General features: G+C 36.6%; 1 non-coding gene across 1 annotated transcript; it reads left to right on the forward strand.

The window, feature by feature from the left end:
* Positions 1 to 935: 935 nt before the first annotated feature.
* Positions 936 to 1042, forward strand: LOC113864046. The gene has a single exon (XR_003504653.1). It is a non-coding gene; the product is annotated as a small nucleolar RNA R71 (small nucleolar RNA).
* Positions 1043 to 7960: the final 6918 nt, after the last annotated feature.

A 7960-nucleotide genomic window follows, 5' to 3' on the forward strand; every position in this document is an offset into this window, starting at 1 on the left:
TCAATAGCTTAAAATTTCCTTGTTGCAGATCTTGTTCAATGTTTCTTTCTGCTACATCATTTACTTTCTTTTCTGCTGGTTTAGGGCTTGCAACTACAGCTCCACTCCTTGTAGTTATGGCTTGACATTGCTCTTTAGGATTGATTACTGTATTGCTTGGAAATCTTCCTTCATCCCTGCTGGATAGTTGTTCAGCTAATTGTCCAATCTGTGTCTCTAGCTTCTTCATGGAAGCTTCTTGGTTTTTGAAGCTTGTTTGAGTCACCTTCATGAATTGCAGCATAGTCTCTTCCATCTCAGTCAACCTCTCATTCATAGGCTTGGAAAATTTCTGATTTCCTTGAGGTTGAGTGGACGAATTTTTCTTAAAATAAGGCTGTTGTGTTACTGGACCTGCATTAGAAAAAGGCAAATTTGAATTAGAATTCTTTGCAGCAGAATATTGATTATTCCAATTAGAATACTGCTGAGTTCTATTATTTGAAAATTGAAATCCAGGGGGATATGATGGTTGTTGTCTCTGAAAATTATTTATATAATTCACTTGCTCTTGTGGTTCACTTGGGGATGCCTCACATGCACCATTTGCATGGTTTCCTCCACAAAAATCACAACTTAGCTGACTGGTAGGCATACTCCCTGTTTGCAGATTGTTGATTTGTTGTGTTAAGGCAGCTAATTGTTCTGAAAACAATTGATTTTGTAGTTGATTTTGTGCAAGAAAAGTTTCCAGAACTTTAACTTCATAACCAGAGTTTCTTCCTTGGTTCCTTGAGTTTGAATTCTGATACATTGAAGATGCCATCATGTCAATAATCCTTTGAGCTTCTTCCAAGGACTTTGTATTTAATGAACCTCCAGCAGCAGCATCAACCATTGTTCTTGTTACTGCATTCATCCCATTATAAAAAGTCTCTAATTGCATCCAATCTGGAATACAATGATGTGGACACCTTCTAAGCAGTTCTTTGTATCTTTCTCAAGCTTCATACAATGATTCTCCTTCTTGCTGCACAAAGGATGTAATTTCTCCTCTCAACTTAGCAGCTTTGGATGGAGGGAAGTACTTAGTTAAAAACTTATTCACAAGTTTTGTCCAGGTTGTGATGCTTCCTTGTGGTTGAGCTTGTAACCAACATTTTGCTCTATCTCTCAAGGAAAAAGGAAATAGTCTTAATCTGATAGCTTCTTCACTAACTCCATTCATTCTTATGGTGTCACATAGTTGCAGAAAATTTGAAATATGCAGGTTAGGATCATCAGAATTTCCTCCAGCAAACTAATCCTGTTGGACTAAATGTAGTAGGGCAGGTTTAATCTCAAAATGGTTGGCTTGAATAGTTGGCCTAATTATAGAAGAGTTAAAACCTTGCATGTTAGGAATAGCATAGTCCTCTAATGTTCTAAATCTGTTCTGTTCTGCCATTTCTATTGCTGGATTTGGTTGTCTAAAGGGTGTAGATGTTCTTTTTACTCTAGAATTACTCTGAGATTCTAACTCACTATCACTCCCTATGGCTTTTTCTGCTCTAGACTCTTTTCTCAATCTTCTCAAAGTTATGTCTATGTCAGGATCAAAGACCAGAATTGATTTATTCTTGTTTTTACCACGCATATACAAATCAGTTTGAATCAAAATTAGACCACACTTGATATTCAGAAATGTACAACAGAATTCATGCAAAATCTATCAGTAAAAGCATATAGAAACTTAAATCTAGCAGTTGCAAAATTGTAAAATCATGTACAAATATGCAGAATGACAATTACAACTATGAAGAACAATGAAAACTGAAATTATGCAGATAACAAAGATGTAAAAATTCTATGCAGCAGACAAAAATATTATGCAGAATATTACACAAGGTGCAGTAAAATTATGCAGAAAGCAATTTGAAAGCAAAGCAACAAATTAAATGCTCAATCTAGTTACTTTTCTACTACTAATGATATTGAAATGCAAAATTCCCCGGCAACGGCGCCAAAAACTTGTTGTTAGCAATCTACACTAGCAAGTGCACTAGGATTGCAGCAAGTGATGAGTAAATTTAAGATCCAAATATCGTCTCCACAGGGAATTTAGATTCAAGTATCACTTCATAGAATTATAACCATTTAAGCTTTTTCGAAATTGTAAGGAGAGTGGTAACATCTAATAACAGCAAACTGGAACAATTAAAAGTAAAATGAACTTGCAGAAAACAGAATAATGAACACACAATTATGTGATAACAGAAGAAGAAACCATAGCTAGGGAAGTGCTTCACCAAAACTCCAATGTTTAATCAATAAAGTTCTGAATTAACAAGCAATTGGAAAGAATGACAATCAGTTTCACATTATACTATTCAGAGGTTAATTCCTTAACTCAGTGAACCTAACATTCAATTAAACCATTCTAATTCCTTAGATCTGATTCAATTCAATATTGCTTTAAGTGTAAGAAACCAAAGGATTGCAAGATCAAAGTTCCTTATCCCTAAGAAAACTATAATCTCGGTGATTGGTTCAGATCTGAAGAACAAATTCAATTTCCATTGACAAGAGTTCTTCTGAATTTAGTTAATCAAATTTCCATTCAATTTCCACGTGAAGTTCAGAATCAATCACTCAATCTATTCCAAAGCTTGAAATCCAGATCTAAATCAATTCAACATGTTCATTTCAGATCTACAATCCCTAACTATGAACGAATTACACAGCCATGGCAGCAGAAGAAGAAAAAGAAAGAGAAGAAGAAAAGAAGAAACTCAGAAACGCCATGGAAGCTTGCTCCACTCCAATTCCTCTTCGTAAAGCTCCAAGATCTGAATCCCCACTTCTCTCTCTCACTTCTTCTAACCAGAAACTAACTAAAAAAACTGAAAATGAACAGAATCCCTTCTTTCTGGATCGTTTCTGGTATTTATAAAATTTCCCAGATTTTCACGTTATCACTTTTATGAGAATTAGTAGTTACGCAGAGAGTTTTTGGTTGCGCGTTAACACTTTTCCCAGAAATAGTGGCCACACGCATTTTCCTGATATTGAGAGCTCTCTGGAACTATCACTCTTGATGATAAAAGTGACAACGCAGAGCCAAGGTAGTTGCGCGTTATCACTATTGTTGATAAAAGTGACTACGCGCAACTCGCCAAGTTGAAGACTCTCTGGAACGATCATTTTTTATGACAATAGTGGTTACGCAGAGCTTTCCTGATATTTTGCTTCTCTGGAACTATCACTTTTAATGATAAAAGTGGTAACGCCCAGGCTTCACTTCTTCTTTGAGCTCTGAAGTGATCACTTTCACTGACAATAGTGATCACGCCCAGTCTGCAATTTCTTATTCTTGAGTTTTTGGAGTCCAGACTTGCTTCTTTCCTCTTCCTTGTCATCAAACTTCCATGAATATGATCCTTGCTCAATTTATTCCTATAAAAACAAGATTAAAAACTTAATTCCTAAGCAAAAATTTCACAATTGCTAAAATAACTACATATGTAAACAAAATTCAATTCCTTCTCTTATTCTAAGTTTTGCTGCTTTCTTTATATATTTTTCTTATCATTTGTGTTAGAATTATGCTAAAATATCACCAACCTTCATGAGCAATCAATGAGACGTTTTGCATGCCCATTCCCTCCTCCAACGACTCAAATCGCGGCCTACATTATTTGGGCGTGTCGATCAACATAAAACACTACACCTGGAGCAATTGCCCCCATAAAATCGTGCCCACTATTAAATTTCCATTTAATTGTTGTAATCCTCATTTCTTGAGGAGACCTTTCACTTGCACGGCCATGTTGGAGGTACTACTTTTTCACTAGCCACTCAATGGACGCAACCCTTCAAATTCATGGGACACGAAGAATTTGAACCCATTTCCCTCCACAAATAAACCCTAGCCGCCAACCTACATTAATTGCTCACTCTTGTCTAGGCCAACCCCTCACTCAGTTATTCAACCATGATGATTAGTTATGGAAAACGTGTGAGCACATTAAATGGTTGTTTCTTTTCCCACCTCGTGCATTTATTGCTCGTGATAGACATACCCAAAGACTCCAAGCGACGTGACCATTTGAGAAGAAGCCAAGAGCCACGTCCTTTCAGGTACCCTAAACCTAACCCTCCATGAGCACCCCTAAACCGTCACGCCCCTTTGAAAATGAAAAGACATAGACACTAGACTCACACTATATAAAGACCCTACTTACCTTCACGCGCCTTTTTCATTTTTTTTTTCAGAAACCCTCACGGTGACCATCTCTCTGAAAGTCATACTCTTGCACTCTTTCATTCTTCTCTTTGTATAGTAAACATACCCTCCACCTCACCTCTCGAGAAGACAAAAATGGACACAAAGTAGCTGCTTGCACTTTCACCTTTTTCAAACGTTCTTGCCATCGCCAAGGAGCCACTGTGTGCACAAGTACTTACAAACATCAAGACCGAACCTTCCACCCTCTTTCACTCTCATTTCAAACCAGGTTAGGGGAGCTCTTGACTACGCATGAATGAGTGTGTATGTTTAAATGTGTACAGCGAGTGTAATGTATTCTCTTCTTCCTCGTCTTCATCTTCAATGTTGTAAAAGATTGCATGTAAACGTATTCCCTTTCACCTTCTAATTTCTTCATCTGAACTATATCTAAAAATAACATATTTCAAATCGATTGGGTGTGAATGAGTGAGAATAATGCTTGCATGTTGTTGACGCCGAGATCCTGGTATGATTTTGGGTTGTTCGTACTTCTTGTTAAATAAAAAGTGATAACTTTGAATGAATATGTCATTGCATGTTAAACTTGAGTGTGTATTGTTAAATATGGTATGTTTTCTTCCCCCTCATTTTCCCTCTGGTTCTCGTTAAAACATCCACATGTAGATGGTTTTCTTCATCTTCAAATCACTCTATTTGAATAACGTTTTAATAATGATGATTTGAAGCTTAAATGGGCGAAATTATGAGTGTGTGATCCTTGCATGTCTCTGACTTAGTAGTGTCCTCGTGATTATTGTTTGTTCTTACCCTTTTCATTATAAAAAATGATACCTTTGAAAGAATATGCTATTATAGGATAAAATTTTTACATGAGTTATATACTTTCTTCTCGATTCTTATGATTTGCCTCTTCTCCTACTCATTTCGTTATGAAACCACCCATTCTTCCTCCTATTCACATGTTAAAAAAAATGTACATGAAAGAAAGGATCTATTTTTCCTTTGGTTTTCATTTTGGCCGAGAGTCAAAGAACCTTTTTTTTTTTTACCATGTATGAATTAATTTATTATCTAATTACAAACTCTACTAATTTTTGGCTTAAAAAGTCTGATTGCATATGGGTTGAGCCTGCAGTTATTTACCAAGTTCTTTTGTTTCTTCTACGAAAGACTGATGAACGATGAATTTTTGTTTTGCAAAAAGATTTGTCGTCAACCTTCATCAAAATATGTAGAAAAATTTATGTAGTCTAGGATGCAAGCCTAGGTTGTCTCCAATGACTTTGGTTTGTAACATACATTGAACATGTAAAAATTTACTATTAAAGTGATTAAAACAAAGGGGTTTTGTGTGATTCCAATTTTAATGTAAAGGCAAGTGATGAAATTAATGAGTCCAGTCAATGAAATGTGCAATCCTTAGTTTGTTCATGTAATTCTATCCCTATCCCTCTCAAGATTCAATACTTTTCTTGTTCCTCTGAATTAGGGTAACTCAAAAAGCAAGAATTAACCTTAAAGTCCCATATGAATTAAGCAATTTACATGGGCTTCAACTCTTTTCCCCAAGATTACGCAATCTTAGAAATTAACTTAGGATTAAGCAAACCAAGTTAAGAATTTCATTAAAACAAATTAGGGTTAATTAAGCAATGTCTCCCTCATTCAACCATTAATTCAATTCAAAGAGTTGAGAAATGTAAATTCATGAAGAAAAGGGAATTATATTGGCATTCATACCCAGGAATTTAAGAATCCATGAACTCACTAAGGATTACAAGAAAGTTTAGCCCTCTATAAGGATGGGTCTTACAAATTCAAGATGAAAACAAGGGAAATCAATATCATTAATTAATGCAAGAATTAAAGGAAAATGAAGAGAAATTGTAAATTAAACCCTAAGATTGGCCTTGGCTGTCACCCAAAAATCTTAAGCTCTGCCAAATGCTCCCAAAGTGGCAAAAGAATCTAAAGTTATGTTAAAAACTTCGTACCCTAATTTCTCAAATCCTATTTATAGTGCAGAAATTTTCACCCAAAGTAACTACTATGGTTTCATAGTGATGACGCGCAACGCTCCATAGTAGTTACTCTCGCTCCATAGTGTTTACGCGCAAGTCTTGTGATTTGGGCCTCTCTGGAGTTATCACTTTGGCTTCATAGTGATAACGCGCAGCGCTCCATAGTGGTTACTCTCGCTCCATAGTGTTTACGCGCAAGTCCTATGTTTTTGGCCTCTCTGGAGTTGTCACTTTGGTATCAGAGTGATAACTTTGGCTGCTCCAGAGTTTCTACTATGGTCCCAAAGTAAGCACACGCAACACTTCTTCAAAATGGGTCTCTGTAGTTGTCACTATGGGTTCATAGTGATCACTTTAGTCTGCCCTTCTGGACTTAGCTTGTTGTAGTGTTCACTATGGGATCCAAAGTGATCACTTTCATCTCAAACTTTCTCAAATGCTAAAAATCTATGGAAAAAATCTAGAAATTCCTGCAAAATTATTCAAATGATCAAAATTACAAACTATATCTATGTAAATCAATGTAAATTAACCAAAAATTAAGAAACCTATGATATTTGACCAAAATGATATTTTTGTGTTATTTACACTTCCTAAGTTTACTTTTTCTATTAAGAAACATCAAAATGACAAGTAAAAATCCAATAAAATGTGGATTCATCAAAGACTCACACAAAAATATACGTTTTTAATTTTAAGATTTCATTAAAACTGCCATGATCATTTCCATCTTCCCTCTTCTTTTCTTTCACTCTGAGACTGTGGGTATGAATCCCTCGAAAGTTGAATGTAAAACCGAGAATGATAAAGTGTGGATGTCATTATAAAATTGTTCGCATGCATGATGTGGAGGAAGGAGAGTCAAGGTCACAGTTTGGCACAGCTGGGGAATGTGGAGTTTTCAGGTTCAAGAGGAGAACCTTCGGGGTAGTGGAGGGGGGTTGCCCCAATGGTGCGGAATAGCTCACCGCGACCGGGACATGTCGCCATCGAAGCCTCCACTAATCCTATTGCGAGCAAGCATTACCGAGCATCACGGTAGAACTCATTCTTGAGGAACCAAGATGGTAATACAGGGAAATATTCTTGGAGAATTATGTATGATGTGTGCTTGTAGGGAATGAGGGTCTTTAATCACCTTGACTGGAGGAATGCTGGAAAATTGAGGAAGTAGGGATGTCCTAAGTTGCATTTGTTTGAATCATATCGTTGATGAATTTCTATGATTCTGCTTGTGCTTTGTGGCTATCTAACAGATATCAATTTGAGACTATGTGTTTACTAGAATCTGATTTCGTGAATATTTTATGTTATTTTAATTTCCTTGCTTATTCAATTACTGATATATAATTGTATTTGGAGCTCACCCTTTCTGTTCTTGTTCTGGTATTGTGTCTTTTGTATGTATTGTATGATTGTGTGACAGATGGACCCACAGCGAGCGACAATTTGGGGAGAGAACTTCGGAGGGAAGGAGGCATAGACGTACGATCCAGCAACGCGCCGCCTCACGTACCAAGGGATGATCTCCATGACCATGAGACCTTTCGCTGAAGATGGATAGAAGCCCAATTGGAGCGACCACCTTTTTGCTGAAATCTCCGTACCCTTACCACCTAAACGGAGTATCATTATCCATTCACCCCCTCTTTCTCCATCATCTCAAGAACCCCCTGCCAAACGACTTAAAACTTTTGTTGACAAAGGTAAGACCATCATCAACCTCGAT

Source organism: Abrus precatorius, unplaced genomic scaffold, assembly GCF_003935025.1.
Source record: "Abrus precatorius isolate BTA unplaced genomic scaffold, Abrus_2018 Scaffold3, whole genome shotgun sequence".
NCBI classification, from domain to species: Eukaryota; Viridiplantae; Streptophyta; class Magnoliopsida; order Fabales; family Fabaceae; genus Abrus; species Abrus precatorius.